Genomic DNA, 17126 nt, shown 5'->3' on the forward strand with positions numbered 1-17126 from the left:
TTCCACTTTCTGATGTACTAATTTTCACAGAAATGAATAATGATTAACTGTGAATTTACAGACAAGTAATGGTTTGTTCATTCACTCACTCAACAAGTATTTATCGATAATCTGCCATATACTAAGCACCGTTCTAGACACTTGCTATACCTCAAGGAACAAAACAAAGGTCCTCCCTTGACACTTATAGTCTAGCAGAAAGAGACAGATAATAAATTTTAAAAAAGGATAAGTGAGCTAACATTTTGAAAATGAAGGTGCTATGTTTAAAAACTAAGAAAGTAAAGCACATCAAGGGGGATAGATGATAGAGTGCAAGGTGGAAGGGGGTAGCTTGCAGTATTAACTGGTCATGGTCAGCCTCACTGAGAGGTAAGATCTGAGCAAAGACTGGAAGGAGGTGAGGAAGCTGGCCATGTGAGCATCTAGGGCAGATATGCTGGGCAGAGGGTAAGTACTGCGAAGATCTTAAGGCAGGCGCACGCCAGCGTGGCTGGTGCGGAATGAGCAAGGGGAAAGGAGACGTCGGAGAGCTAACACAGGAGCAACAAATCAAGTGAGCCCTGAAGGCCACTGTATGGACTCTGACTTTTACAAAACGGTAAACATACTTCTTTTGGAACAGGTACTATATTTGCATTTTAATTCACAATACTTCAATCAAAATAAAAATCATACTCTGAACACTTGAGTCAAGAATTCTCCCAGTGGCCAATTTCTCACCAGTTTTTACGTTTTTTATAGTTCTTGCTAATATGTATTATTCGATTCTCAAAATCCACTCAATCTATAGACTAAACTACATAAACTTTATATAAATCCAAAATTTTAAATGCCTTTGTCAGTAACATCACCTTAAGGTAGAAACGGGTTTGTAATGGGCAAATTCCACTCCTATAAGTAGAGGATATGATAAGCCCTATTCTCCTCTAACTTATTAAACAAGTGTAACTTGGTAGCACTTCACTAGAGTGAATGGTCTGCAACTGTTTAACAAGAAACAGAAACTTTCACAATGCTATACCGCATTTTAATTTCAAATAAAAATAATACTGAGTCCCATGGAATTCTACATTACTACAGTGTGTAATGCCTGCTTCATTAATTCATTTGCTCATCAAATATTTATGGAGTACATACTCTGTGCCAGACTGTTCTAGAAGATGAGAATAAAGCAGTAAGAAAATCAGACAAAAATCCCTGCTTTGCTGAGCTTATGCTTTTATTTAGGAGAGAGAGACAATTTTTAAAAAATTAAAACCTGCTATGTCCAAGAAAAAATATATATAATATATATTATACATAATTATATATTATTATATAAATATATAATAATAATAATAATAGAGTAAGGACAAGGAGTTGTGGTAGAGGGGGTGAAATTTAAAAGACAATCTAGTAAAGCCTCACAAGAAAGTGACATAAACAAAGACCTGAGAATAAAGTGAGGGAAGCTAGTCATGCAGTTATCTGGAGGAAGAACATCCCACACTGAGGGAGCAGCAAGTGCAAAGGCCCTGAGGGAAGAACATGACTAGCTTGTTCTAGAAACAGCAAAAAGGCTGGCAGAGCTTGCGGGAATTAGCCAGGGGAGCACACTGGCTGACATCAGAGATGTAAAAGGGCACAGCACAGCGATCAAGTCCAATGCACAGGCCACTGTAAGGACACTGACTTTAATTCTGGGTAAGATGGAAAATCATGGGGAGGTTTTTGTTTTGTTTAATTTGTTTTTAAATATGTTTTTATTCATTTTTAGAAAGAGAGGAGGGAGAAGAAGAGAGAAACATCAATGAGGGAACATCCATTGGCTGCCTCCTGCACACCCCTCTAATGGCAATTGAGCCTGCAACCTTGACATGTGCACTGACTGGGAATCAAACCAATGACTTTCTGGTGAATGGAATGACACTCACCCAACTGAGAGCCACACCGGCTAGGGCCACAGGGAAGTTCTGAGCAGAGAAGTGGCATGTTCTGACTTGTGTTTTTAAAGCATCACTCTGGTTAATGCATCAAACAGACTGGAAGGAAACAAGGCAGAACAGCTACCAGTTACTACAATGGAGTCACTACTGGGATAACCAATGCATCAATCCTTACTGAACAGTAAGAATATCAAGTTTAAAAAGCTGCACTTACTTTGGAACACTAAACAAAGGGCTACAGAATAAAGAGGTTTTCTCTCATTCTTTTAACTTGACACAAGCTAGCCTCCCCCAAAAAAAGTCTTCAGTGCCAAGTAGAAACAATTGATATTTGACTGACAGTCCAGGAAACATGCTAATCGTTTGTTACTCTAGATTTCCTCAGCTCTGTCTTCATGGCACTTTAGTTCACCAGGAAATTAAACATTTGAACTCATTTATTCCAAAGGCACTTATAAAACACCTCCAAAATATGTGCCGGAAACTCTGTGAGGGGCTGGAAATACAAACATGAATGAAATGCAACCTTTGGACTCAGGAAGCTGCACTAGCTTCATGCAGAAACACCGTCACACAGTTATAATTTAGTATTATCCCATCAGCCTCAAACAAGGATCAATAAAAAGCCCTCCAGGTAAACTATGTTTCTGAATCCTTGATAAAACTATTTATTAAAGACAGTGAGCAGCTGTAGACATCTACAAAATCAAACTAGTTTCATGGTGGGGAAAAGTGCCTCTTCCAGGGACGTAAGTTTTTGAGATATTAAGAGCTGTGAAACTCCTGTTTCCTCTTTTTCAATCAGTGCCAGAAAGTGCAGAGCAGACGTACAAACTCTACTGATAACTATCCATGGTATGAGATAGTGCTTCTCAATCTTGGCTATCCATCGTAATTACCAGTGGAACTTTAAACAGTAAAGGGCCGACTCCACAGGACACCAGACGTCCCTATGCTGTAGTGCTGCACAGGGGTGTGGCACACAGACTGGACAACTGATCTACGTATTCCAGTACATCTGCCTTTCCTCATTAAGTCATTCACTTCCATGTAACAGCAGATTACATACCACTCTGCTGGACTAGATCATTTTAATAAAAGCCCCCTTTAGTTCATTTTAGAAGTCGGTAAAATATATAAATTAGGGGATGAATGTCACAGGAAGAGCCAAAAAATCACTGTTTCCACCCTATTGCTTCCCAACCAAAACCACTCAGTTGTATTTCAAACTTATTTGGGATTAAGAAGTAATTGCATATTTTGGTGTAAACGGCTTCCTGCCAAACTACTGTAAGTTAAAGAATAAAATCAAACCAGAGATAATCGGTCAACAAAGAACTTCATCGCCTCTTTAGCTAAATTACATCAGGAACAATTTGAAAGCAATACATCTAAACACAATTCTCTTACAAATGAGCCAGCTAATCAAAGTTGATTAATGTATCTGATCAGTGCTAAGAGATCATTTAAGAAATAAAATACTGAATCTTGAGTTTATATAGCCGCTTCCCAATAATACAAAGGGTCTTCATATATTTACTTCATTTTGTCCACACAAATCCTACAGTTGAGACAGAACAGTAAGAATATCAAGGAGAATAAAAATATACTCATTACCAATACCATTTAACATAAAAACCTGAGACACAGGAAGGTGAACTGTGAGTTCCTGTTAGGGACGCCCAATCAGACCCCTGGTTTCACTCAGAGAACCACAAATACGAATAAAAGTATGAAAAACATTCACGCTATATGGTACCTTTAGTAGCATTAACAAAATGAGTCAAATATAGCACAACAGACCATAAGAATACAGAAGTGAACCTCCCAAAATAACAATCCTATAAATTCATAGGTTTATTCCTGAAAAACATGAAGCTAAACTCAAACTATAATGCAATCCTTGAAGCAATCGTCACACTAGTCACATTTTCACACCTTCACTGGGAAGAACTAGGTAAAGATTCTCGCATCTAACTCTGAAAAGGGAAGTGAGTATCTTCGGAGAAGAAAAATTTCTTCCTAGCCATAATTATCTTTACTTGTATTAGGAAAATGATTGCTGCATTATAAAAATTTTTGGTAGCGAATAAAATTTTTAAAATACAGTATCAAATACACTTCCCCAATTTTCATTCCTTTAAGTGATATCTGAAAGAGGAACACTACATGCAGAATTAATTTTTAACTGAAAACACACAGTGTGGTATGATTTCAAACACAAGCCCAAGATACCTCACTGCCACCACTTCCTCCAAATGGAAGGATTCCATGAAGACTCTGCTGTTCACTTCTCTGAGTTTTGATGTAGTGGGTGGGTGATCCATTCCTGGAGTCCCATGAAGCAGACACTGCAGTACATTTGTTCATTGATTCCCCCCTCCCCGATATTAGAAACTAGAAACTTACTGCTCCGCCTATGCAAAGGCATCATACATGAGGGGAGCAAGTCTAAAGATGTGGAATTCAGAAGGCAGTTCCTAAGCCATCGTGCACTATCTCCCTGACATGATAAATCTTCATTATAATACCCTTTCCCCGTTCTCTGTGAACAGTTAAACATGTTTTTCCCCCACAGGTTCAGGAGAACAGCCTACCTGCATCTAAAATCATTATCTTACCTATGTGAGATCATCATTACAATATCCTTTGACCGGAGTCTGTGAAAACACTCAAACATCTTTTTCTTACAGATTCTGGGGAACCAGCCTACCTGCATCCTAAAAAAAATTATTGCAATACTCACCTTTTTCTCATCAGATACCCTGGTTGTTGATGGTTTACAGGAAGTTATACACTGAGAATGGAGAAATAAAATGCATGAAAGGAAGAGAGGGAGGCAAGGAGGGAGGGAGGAAGGGAGGGGACTTCAAAGGGAAGTGACACAGGCCTCCTCAGAAGCCCTAAAAAGAAAGAGCTGTTTATGTAAGGCAAACACTTTCTAAAACTAGAAATTCTGCACTATGTTGTTAATATTCTTATATAACACAGCATATTTTGACAGCTTTCTAAATGATAGATTTCCCATTAGTTCTCCCATTTGGGGGTAACATTACCTACCAAACTTTGTTTACAATTACTTCTCTGGGTGTTCACTATTAAGTCTATATGGGATAACTCCCGAGAAACATTTCTCCTTATATACTTTTGCAGCAGGGCGCAAAGGGAGAATATTTCTAACTATTCTAAAAGGAAATTAGGATTACCAAATAACCAAAGTATTATCAGAAGTGTACTACAGTCATTAAAAAATTCTTGATGAAAACATAAAAGAACTATCCAGGATTTGAGACAAGGTTTTTCTAAGCAACACACAAAATAAAACACTCAAGACATAAGGAAAATTGCTAAATTTGACAAAATAAAAATTCTCCAGATAAAAATTCCTATAAACAAACTCAAAAATTTTTTAAAAATGTACAAAACATATAACAAAAGGCTAATTTTCTTAGTACTTAAAAATCCTTTATTATAAGGAAAAAGACAAAAGAAAAATGAAAAGTGACATGGAGAGGCAAATTCACAGAAAAACAATTGGCTTTTAAAAAATGCTTATTATAGGAGTTCTTATATACATATAGACCAATGATATAAGAAACTCCCATGTACACATCACCTAGTTTCAACAATTACCAACACATGGCCATCCGTTTCTTCTGTATACCCCAGTCCACCAGCCCCTCCCAAGATTTTAAACCAAGCCCCAGACATCAAATCATTTCATATTTAAATACTTCTGATACTTTTTAAAAATGTAACCTCCATATATCATTGTCACACCTAACAAAATTAATAATTCCTTAATACCTAAATGTTAAAATCTTAACTGTCTCAAAAAATGTCTTCTTATAGTTGATTTTTTAGTCACTGCATCTGGCTGATGTGTCTTTGAATCTTTTTAATCAACAAGTGCCATCATCTGAAGGTTTAAATCTCGGGCAAACAAAAACAGGAGCAGAAAGCTTGCATTCAAGTATCTACCACAGTGCTTAACACAGTCACTCCAGCTTCCAAGACCCTCCTCTCACTTTCATCCTGCCTTTCTGCCCACTAGCATTTGGTCCCCTTGGTCTCCTTTTTACCCAGCTGCTCCTAATAAAGGAATTCCAATATTGGGGTTCCCCAGGTTTCCATCCTCAATCCTCTTTACACACACCCCTCCTCCTGTATTTTCAATCTCAGTTGAGGGAATCATCATCTATTTGTTCTTTTAAGCTGGGAACTGCAGAGTTGACAGAGATTTAGGAATGCAGTTAGCTAAAGCCAGGAACAAGAAATTTAACAGGCTAAATGTGAGCTCTCATGGTTGGACCAAAACAAATGCACAGAAACAGAAGATACGGTTTAAATAAACCAAGGGGCTTTCTTCAACTCTAGGTTGACTGTATGACGTGGTCATCAGAAGGATACAGCTGATATTAAGAACACAGTATGCAGAAGAAAGGTAATATTCTTTCCTATATTCATAGAAGAAAAGGGCTATAACTAGAACAAGAGCCATGCCTAAGTACTGCACTCAATTCTAAGCACTACAGTTTAAAAATGGAATTTAATCGAAGGAAAGCTGCTAATGTGGTAAACAGACAAGAAATCATGCTTTCTAAGGAAAGCTGCATAACTGATGGAGATGCTTCAGCTCAAGAACACTGAGAAGATCTGGTAACTGTCTTCACATATTTGCAAGGACGTGTGGAACAGGGACTCAGCTTGTTCTACATGTCTCCAAAAGACAGAATTGGGAGGGATAATAAGAAAGCTGACGTCCACTAATGTAAGAACTTACTAAGAGTCAAAATTTTATTAAAAGTAGGATAGGCTATCTCTAGAGAAAGTGGTTCTCAACAGGAGATGATTTTGTCCCCCAGCCAGGGATGATGCCGAACATCCTAAAATTCAGAGAACCCCCCAGAACAAAGAACAATCTGTCTAAAATGTCACTAGTCTCAGGGCTGAAAAACTCTAGAAACAGAGTTCCCTGTCACTGGAGGTATTCCATTGTAGACCAGGTAACGTCATAATATCTAGTACATGACTTTCAAGAATAATGGGAAAAGAGTTTTTTTAAAAAGATTACTTGTTTCAGATAACTCTCCAGAGAAAAACAGGAATGTTAAAGTGATGATGATGGTGGTGGTGATGATAAACAGTTATTGAACACTGACTGTGGGTCAGATATTATATAAAGTGACTAATGTACATATTTCTGTTAACTCTCACAACTACCCTATGAAATAGGTATTATTTTACCTTGATTTAATCGTAAAATTAGGTTGCCCTAATGTCATACAGCAATCAGTATCTGAACTCAGATCTACCTAACTCCAATTATATACATCACTGTCCAAACCATACATATTAACTGTCAAAGCTTTTGTACTCTAGACAGCAAGTGAAGCCACACATATCCTAGACATAGTGGAACAATGTCTGATCAGGTCTGCACTCACTGCAAACCTAGCTGGCTAGGAGAAAGGGGAAAGGGTTATTTGAAGTAGTCCTGTGATGAAGAAGAGAACAATCATCCTGATTGTCCCCAACTGCCTACTTCTGTAAGAGCCAAGTAGCTCTTATATACCCATGGACTCTCAGTCAGAAGCTGAGATTAATGATGACATCCCTTTATCCATAGGCGTGAAAGCTCAGGGTGGACAGACGTTTGAACATCCCCGACTGGGAATCCTGCCCTTAACAAATACACTAGATGCAGATACATGGTTTCTTGGCTGCCTACGCTCACGGCCATCTGTCAGGATGGCACTGAGCCTGCTCACATGTTGGTCAAACTGTCACCAGGGCATAGGTGCCAAGCAATGATAGTTTTAAATGGGCAGCTTACATAGCACTGTAAGAGCTTGCTCTTCCACAGAAAAATAAATTCTCTGTGATAATACTGAAGCGTTGCAATCACAAATGAAATATTCTTGGTCAATCTCAACATTTCGGTGGAAAAAAGATCTAGACTGGTAGAAAAGAATCACTACGGAAATTAAACAGAAAAGGTACTTTGAAGACAAATAAGTGGTTGCCCTAAAACTTTTCACACTGCCAATCTTCCATTAATATATGTCATGGCAATCTCTTATGCAGTAAAATCCTTTGTTCATCAAGTCGTCACTGATTTTTTTTAATGGGATAATACACTTTTCCATGCTCCAAATTAAAAAGTAGAAATGTACTGATATTTAGTAGTCTGTCTGACATTAAATAAGTTCTATTTTTTAAGTGACAGAAGTCTAATCTATATAAGATAGTCATTTAAATGAACAAAAGAAAGCAGGAACCAAATGAGATTCCCACAGATAAACAGAAGAAAAGTATAATTAGTTCTGGGGTACTAAGAAAAAGAAACTGAGTATTTTTGGTCACAATAAATTACGACTAGAGAACTGTCACCTGTCATGTCCCCCTGACTACAATGTTCCTAAGCTGCGCCCTTTTAGATCACTGGAGTGAAGTATCTGATGTCCTTACTGCCTGCAGATGCTCCCTGGTACTGCTGTCCGAGCCATTTGTCCTTATTCGGCCCTCAGTGGTTCTGAGGAACAGCTGGTCGTCATCATTTTCTGCGTAGTTCTTCACACACAAGTATCAGGACACGCTGATTAAATAACCCCTGAGTCGCCCCTCTGCCATAATAAAAAAGAGTGATTCCTTTAACTTTTCCCCTTTGGAGCAATTTATCATTTCATGTTGCTCACCTTAGACCCTTATTAGGCCTGATAAGAAATGTCATCCACACCAACAAACAAAACAAAAACAACAAAACCTGCTCTTCTTCCCACAGGCACAACTTACTAAAAGCAACATTCATTCGTATGAAGGAGTCAGAAAGTCCAGTAGTGTTCTCAGTATCCATCTGAAAGTCTAAAAGCTACCATTACTCTTCCATGAGATACTAGGGACTTAATATTCTGAAGTGGCACCAGTTTTTTAACTTTCTAAAAAGCATATGTTACACAAAGTGGTACGTCAACTTAAGGGTCCTGGTTACATCCTGTTTTGCCAACCAAACTATTATTGCCAGACATGGCCCTAAAACAACTTCTCTTGAATATCCTTCCTGGTAGCCAAGGAAACTGATTATAACCTCTACTGTCTAACCAGCAGTTCTCCATACTCATGAACCAACTACCCTTCCTTTACTTCCCTCCCCCTTCACTCGATGACTCCCCAAAACAGCCAGTTCTTACCTGTTTTCTCTAGGACCTATCTTTGCTCATGCAATTCTCTAAATGTTTTCCCACTTCGTCTCAAAATTACATTTAGTTTTACCAAGACTCAAGCCACGTCATACCTTCATAAATCTACATTAATTTTCATAATTGCTTACTCATTTCCTGTCTTTATCCTGGCATGCAGTTTACAGTGTATGGCCAACTGATTTTTTTATAAAAGTAAAATAATTTAGCAGAGAAAGGGTAATCTTTTCAACAAATGATTTCACAATAGCTGGACATCCACAGGCAAAAGGGAAAGGAAGAACCAAGATCTAAGCCTCATATCCTATGTAAAAATTAACCCAAAATGATCCTAGATCTAAATGTAAGTCATAAAATTGCAAAGCACTTAGACGAGAACATAGAACATCTTCCTGATCTAGAGTTAGGCAGAGTTCTGAGACATGCATGACACCAAAAACACATTCCACATTTATTTTTGTGCTGCAAAAGACATTGTAAGAGAATGTCTTACATTCCACAAGCCACAGACTGAGACAATGTATTTACAGATCATACATCTGGCAAAGGACTTGTATTTGGCAGACAAAAAGGACACTCTAAAACCAAAAATAAGGAAGTAAACAATCCAGTTACAAAATGGGCAAAAGATGTGAACAGACAAGTCACCAAACAAGATATTGATGGCAAATAAACACATGAAAAAATGTTCAACATCATTAGCCATTAGAGAACTAAAAATTAAAGCCATGATGAGATACCGCTACACACCTATTATAATAGTTAACAAAAAATATCGCCAACACCAAATGCTGACAAAGATTCAGGGAAATTGGATGCCTCAAATAGTGATGATAGGATTGTAAAATGATACAGCTACTCTGGGAAAGTGTGGCAGTTTCTTAGTAAGTTAAGCATACACCTACCCTACAACCCTACAGCTGTATTCCTGGGCATTTATCCTAGAAAAATGAAGACATATTCACATGGAAACCTGTACGTGTGTTCATAGCAGCTTTATTTGTTATAGCCAAAAACTAGAAACAACCCGCATGTCCTTCAATGGGTGAATGGTTAAATAAAATGTGGTAAAGACATCAATGGACAAGCATAGCACAATTATCAAAACTTTATTGCATTGATACATTAGTAATTACACTACTTATTTTAATTTCAGTTTTTACATTCTTTTTGTTTGTATTGTGTATAGTGCTAAGGCATTTTATCATGTGTAAAAATTCATGTAACCATCCCAACAATCAGGATACAGAACTGTTCTATGACCCCTAAGAAAAACCCTCATGCTACCCTTTTATAGTTACACCTCACCCCCAGCCCAGCAAAAACTAACCCAGCCTTCATCTCCATAATTGTGTCATTTCGAGAATGGCATACATATGGAATCATACATTCATACAACTTTTGAAATTAGCTTTTTTCACTCAGTACAATGTCCCTGAGCTCCATCCAAATTGGTGCACGGGTCACTGGTTTGTTCCTTTCTGTTATGAGTGGTGTTTCATTACATGGTTATTCCACATTTTATTTAACCCATTCACCCACTGGAGGATGTATGGTGGTGTGGGTGTTTCTGGTTTCTCGCTATTATAAACAAAACCCCTATGAACATCACATATAGGTCTTAGTGTTAATAAAAGTTTTTACTCCTCCAGAATAAGTGTCCAGGGGTAGAATGCTGGGTTGTATGTGAAGTGTATGTTTACCTTTTTAAGAAACTGCCAATCTAATTTCCAGAGTGGCTGTACCATTTTACATTCCTAACAGCAACATGAGAAGTAATATAAACTTGAAAGTCAGTTTCTAAAATATTTTCTAAAAGCCTGAAAAAACTTTAAGGTTAAGCCTTAAATGTTATAACCTAACCTTAGTTTTTTAAAAATGTATTTTTAAATTTTTTTTCTGACTTGCAAATAATAGATTTCTTTTTTATTACCTCTAACAAAGAATTTATGAGATATAATCTCTATGTTGATGACTGTTGCCATGTAATATAGTCAACTGTAATAAGAAGTGAAAAAAAGCAGCACTGCCAGTAGAAAAAGTTTCTATGTCTTGCAGTCTATGAAAATTAAAAGTTTAACAGCAGTTTCTAACACCTAGCATTGTGAAATGTGACCACAATGCATTTATACATAATACCATCAAACAATGACATTTGTTCGGCTGTTACTTGCAAAAACAATTTGAGAAAAGTAATTAACCTGAAATAAAGCTGTAGTTACCTTAGATTTCTAACTTCATGATCTTTTAAAATTTTAGATATAACTGGCAATTAGATAACAGAGTCTCTCTTGGGTTCTTGAAGCTAGGAGCTAGGTCTAGAGCAAATCTATCTGCCCCACATGCAAACAGCAGCAAGACCACCAGTCTGCAAAGAGAAAATAAAATAAGTACACAGGAAGAAATTATAAGGCCCCCAACAGAGTGGGATGGTGCCGCCCTTGATCCTAGTGACTTTCCAGTTCTCAGTGAGTTCTGGACCAACTATATTGTTCTAGATATTAAGCTCCACAAGACAAATGTGCCCTTCCAATAAATATGCATTTGCTTAAAAAGTATATGACAGAACACTCCCAAACTGCAAGGCAATAACCTGGCAATTTAATTATATGACTTCCATCTAGTATATTTTCGCACTTAGTGTATATGGCTTACTGGCAAACATTTTAGTGTGTGTTTAACGTTCATCATAAATATAGGGTGTCCCCTCCCAAAAATGTATACACACTTTAACAACTGATAGCTCAACTGGTTTTTTCTTTTCAGATTTAACCCATTGGAATTATAATGGTAGCCAAAGTGTGTATACATTTTTGCGGGGACACCCTGTATTTGCCAGTGTGAGCAGTGTCTATCTTGATTTTCAAATCCTAGAGTACTGGTTCCCTTCCTATGGGCCAGAGACCCATGGACTGATAGGAGTTTCTGCAAAGAATCATCAACATCCATGTACCTACATGAAGACTTAAATAAATGATTCACAATGTATTTTTCCCAGCTGACAAAGTTGATACTGTGGCAAACAAAATTCTTAATAAGTTTACCGAAGAATATTTCTAAAAGTAGTTTCTTGTCATTAGTATTTATTAGTGAATATTAAAAATCTAACTCCTATTAGCTCTAGGCTCTCTAGAGAGCTTTTTTGTTTTTAGTGTTGTCCATATGTCACCCAGACCAAGAATAACAGAAAGTGTTTGTGTTTGAGTGCAAAAACTTACAACAACATTGGGAGAGATGAAGCAGGAATAATTGGGAAAGTGCATGAAATTACTTCAAAACAGCAACCTCAGAATGCTAGATACCTGAATATTATTCAGGAGCCCAGAGGGGGAAACAAAGGGCATAGCCCTCTTTGCATCTTTATAATGGTCAGTTAGTACATATCAGTAGGAGTTTTGGTTAAAAGTTTTGATCATAGAGTACAAACATGTCTTGGTTATACCGCCTTGCTAAGTGCTTTGTCAGGATTCTATCACCTCTTATTAAAAATTCCATATTTGCTATATTTTATCAGTAATAGTCTAGTTTTTCGAATGTGTCCTACACATTCACTGACTTCTTGTGTGCTGAATGCTAAATAACTAAAGCAAAAAAGAATAACCTGTATTAATTTAAAACAAAGAAAACTTGCTTCAACAAAGCACTGCAATAGCAATAGACTGCACTGACTACAAGAATAGACACACAGTAGGCATGTGATACCTGCTGAATAAATGAGTCCATTTTTGCTCACTCTGAAAAATGACCTCAGCAAGCACGTAAAATATCCAACCAGTTTGAAAAATATTCTCCAGTCCTATTCAGTTACCAATCCATTCGCAAAACCCATTAAGACCAATTTTCCTGAAAGCCTCACACACACACACACACACACACACACACACAGAATTTAATTCCCATTAAGTTCACTGCTTGATATATGGAGATACCAACATTTGCACATTTGTATAAATTCAGGAGTCATCCTTCATTTGATGTAAGGTAAATTGTAAAGCTTTGCTTCATTTTCAGTAAGTTTTAGTCTTCAAATCAAAATTCTATTCATAGTAAATTATATATCTTAACAGGGATGGCTTTAAGGAAAAAAATATAGTTGTCAAAAGAAAAATCTTGGGTTTTTTCCTTTTGTAGACATCTGGGATCTTCACTTATATATTATTATTTCACATTAGTTCTTAAAAAAAGAAAAAAAGCTGGCCTCTTCAAGAAATTTAATTTTAGGAGCTGTCATCATTTTGGATGCCTTGCTGTTATTTTTAAAAAGACACACTTGCATCCTGGAATAAAACTTAGCGTAAGCTTTTCATACAACCATAACCATTTCCTGGGCACTTACTACCTCCCTGTCCGCCAGGTTCCGCGCTTGACACGTTACTGCACCCTCGCATGTGTTTAACAAATATCCTCTAATTTCTGCAGCACTGAGCACAAGAAGCCAACATACACGAGAAACGTGATTCGATTCCTACGAGACACTAGTGCTGAATTGACAGTAACGCTTAACACAAGTTTATTGTTATTAAATTCGAGGTAGTTGTACTGTATGAAAGCAGCACCATGGGCAACGCTGAGATGCAGAGACCACCACCCCGGCAGCGTCTGCGGGGAAAGCCCTCCCTGGCCGCCGCGGTTACACCCCTTCTCTAGGTGCCTTATCTCCCCAGAAGTTTAACTCCAATTGCTCCCTGCCATTTTGAACAGCACAAGCACAGTCTGAATAAAATGATTATACCAAGAGCCCTTACTGCCCTCTGAAGTTGCCGGATTCCCATTGTAGACTGAACTCGCCCCCAAAAGTATCATGCTCGGCATGTCCAAAAACCTAAGGTGTCTTTATCCACGACTCTTAAAAATAAATGCTGCTCTACGATTTTTGTTTTTATTTTTTTTAGTCTTGTAAATTTCAGACTCAACAGATGGGCAATTCCAGTTTTTTTTAAAAAAAAAAAAAAGAGAGAGAAAACAATTAGAGATGCTCTTCAACAGTTCCCCTAAAAGCAACCACCCTCCCAAGAGCAAAACTGGCTATTTCCAAGTTGTTCCCAAAAACAGGGGCGGTGGGAAGGGAACGGAGCGGTGGACACAGAGAAAACACAAAAAACGGTTGACTTGATAAGTTAAGAAAAAACGGGAACCTGGTCTGTCTCCGTCGCTACCCAGCGACCCCGGTGCCGCTGGTCGAAGCTAATTAACTGAATGCCCTGGGGGTTTTGAGGCCAGGGCCAAACACTGTTTGGACGGAGGGGAGAAGCTGTGCGTGGCCCCCGAACTCGGCGGCCTGAGCCACGGACGCCGCCCTGCCGGCCGGGGCGGGAGGCGACCGGGAGGGGCAGTCGGAGGGACGCCCGGGGCCCTCGTCACACTCCCGCGGGCGCTGCCCCCGGCGCCGCGTCCCCGGGGTGGGGCGGAGCCGCAAAGGGCGGGCCTGGAGGCGTCCTCAGGGGCTCGGGCTCCTTCTCCCCTCTCAGGTCTCAAGTCAAACGTCACCCCCTCCGAGGCGCCCCCAACACCCGCGCCCGCGATCGCCCGGCCACCCCGTCAAGAAGCTTCTCAGCATCTGCGGGGGACCGTGTTGGCGTCTGTGGTGTTTACCCTCCGGGACGCTGGCGCCGGGACAGCAGAGGGGCCTCGTCCGGCCAGGGCGGGCACAGACCCCGTCTCTCGGGCCGGGCCCCGAGCGCCCGGGACGCGCAGCCGAGTCTGGGGGCCAGCCGGGGGTGCGGCCTGGCCCGTGCGGGCAGCCGGGGCCGCCGCCCGGCCTGAGGGAGCCCGGGGTGGACCGGACGCCGGCGCCGAGCCGCCCGCGGCCCCCGTCGCCGCCGCCGGAGGTCACGGCCACCCCGCGCCGTGCCCAGCTCCCAGCAGCCCCCTGCGTGGCCACCGCTCGGCGCCCGCGCTCTGGAACCGCGCCGCCCGCAGCCCCCGTACCCGGAGCCGCAGAGCCGTCGCCTTCCAGCCAGTACGAACTTCCCGCCGCTGACGCCGACTCGCAACTCCTCCGAGGCGCCGGCCCCGGCACACCCCGCAGTATGGAGCCTTCCCATTGGCTCGGCGGCGAGCGGGAGGGACGGAGCCTGCGCGGGCCCCGCTGCCTCTCTCGGGACGCCGGGAGCCGTGGGCCCGCGCTCCCACTGCATGCTGGGAAATGGAGTCTTTCACAGTCCCTCTGCCCCCGTGGGCTTCTGGGAAGTATAGTTTATAGGATCTGAGTCAGTGTTGCTCCCACGCTGTACCCCTCAAGGCCAAAGGGTTGGACGTAAAAATTGTCCTATGTTCCCATGGGCTGAGCATCTCCTTTGCCTACTTGCCCTTGCGCTTTCCCACGCTGGGGCACCATCCTGGCGTGCGTGTGCCACAGCAGCTTGCTTGCCTGTACAAGGGCCTGCCTCTGGGAGCAGGCAAGGCAGCCCAGCCACTAGTTCAAGTCCTAGCTCTTTGTAGCTTTGTGACCTAAGTTACTTAACCCCTAGGATTCTCAGTTTCCTGTTTGTGTCAGGATTAAATAAAATAATCTATAGACAGTGCTTTGTACATAATAGGTGACGGGTAGTAAATAGTATTATATTATTCTGCCCACCCATTGCCATGTGTCTAAATCGTACCTGCCTTTCAAAGCCTCTTACAGTGTCCACCTAACCTTTTCTAGTATTTTATCTGTAATTCTCTTATGCCACAATTAGCTTTGTACTTATAATCAGTTGTCTAAGCCTCCATCGCCCGTGCGAGTGGACTGGGACAGTGTTCTAGGTCAGAATCACCAAAGCCATGGGCAGAGGGAGATTTACAATGAAGCTGATGAAACACAAGCTTCAGAGCCTCGTTTGTACAAGTTCCTTCTAAAACCCTGGGAAGGGCCTTAACAATGTGGTTACATGTTGTTTGGTTGGTTGGTTGGTTGGTTGGATTTTGTACTTGCCATGTAAGATATGTTCATAAGATTTTCTTAAAGAAGGCCTCCAAAACGGTGCGAGCTTTAGTCCCCACAAAACCTGAGTCACTCTGTCCATTGGACAGTGCAGCATTGTGCCTGATGATGTATTGGCCTCTCCAGATCCTCTCACCTGCTCAATACTTCTCCAGCCTGCCCTTCACCCCAGGAGGCTAAGCTAGACAAACCTCTCCAAGGTTCCTTTGACCCCTGGCTTCTGTTGGATTTGGCCAGTGGAGAACCAGCACTCCCCTCTCCCAGAAGACTGGAGAGAAAGACAAAGGTTTCTGAGGGTAGGTGTTCCCCTGGATCCTCGGTAAGTTCACCTCCAGTTGGCTGGGTCCCTTAGCTGAAGGCTACTGGTCCCTGGCTCTCCCTCCAGCTCACAGTGACAGCGCCACCCTCCCCTTGTGCCTCAGATCTTCAGATGAAAAACCACAGGGCTGCTGCTGAAATTCAAGTTCCTGTTCCATTCTTATGGTTTCCACCCCAACATCTTTGCTAGTAATCTCACTGCAAATAAACCTTCCTCAAATTATTCTCTATCAAATGTGTCATCTGCTTCCCGTTGAGACCCTGACGGAAACACAACATGCACAAGGTGAGCACTTGATGAACATTTGTCGGCAAAGAGGCCTCCAGATTCACACATCTTATGGGCATGGAATTCCCCAGCGAGACTGTGATCAGAATCCATTGCGAGAAAGACGTTCTGCACACACTCACACACTCACACACATGCTAAGAAGCCTTGGAACAGAACGTATATGTCACATTGTGTGACCGTGTTTCCTTAACCTCACCACACACATGCAGAAAACTGTCCCTGCTTCCACACTGGGGTGACAACTGGCTGGCCTTAAAGCACAATTAGATCAGCAACAGTGCAAAATGTATTCCAAGGTAAGAGCTCATGCTCCCTCACCCTCGGTCGGATGCTTACTGTTTAAACGCTGCTTAAATGCAGCTGTGTTCCAAGGCAGCCGCCAACACCTCCAATGCCACCCACACATGCTGAAATGTATTCCCAGTGCAGAGTGGGGCAGGACACCGGTGCAAACTGCCGGCGCA

General features: G+C 41.0%; 1 protein-coding gene across 1 annotated transcript in view; it reads right to left on the reverse strand.

Moving 5' to 3' along the window:
* Positions 1–15104, reverse strand: part of VRK1 (VRK serine/threonine kinase 1) — a 69566-nt gene extending 54462 nt beyond the window's left edge. The window contains exon 1 of the mRNA XM_016201020.2: positions 15056–15104. The gene's annotated coding sequence lies outside the window, so the exon portion shown is untranslated. The remainder of the gene's footprint in view (positions 1–15055) is intronic.
* Positions 15105–17126: the final 2022 nt, after the last annotated feature.

Source organism: Miniopterus natalensis, chromosome 1, assembly GCF_054644295.1.
Source record: "Miniopterus natalensis isolate mMinNat1 chromosome 1, mMinNat1.hap1, whole genome shotgun sequence".
In the NCBI taxonomy this organism is placed as follows: domain Eukaryota; kingdom Metazoa; phylum Chordata; class Mammalia; order Chiroptera; family Miniopteridae; genus Miniopterus; species Miniopterus natalensis.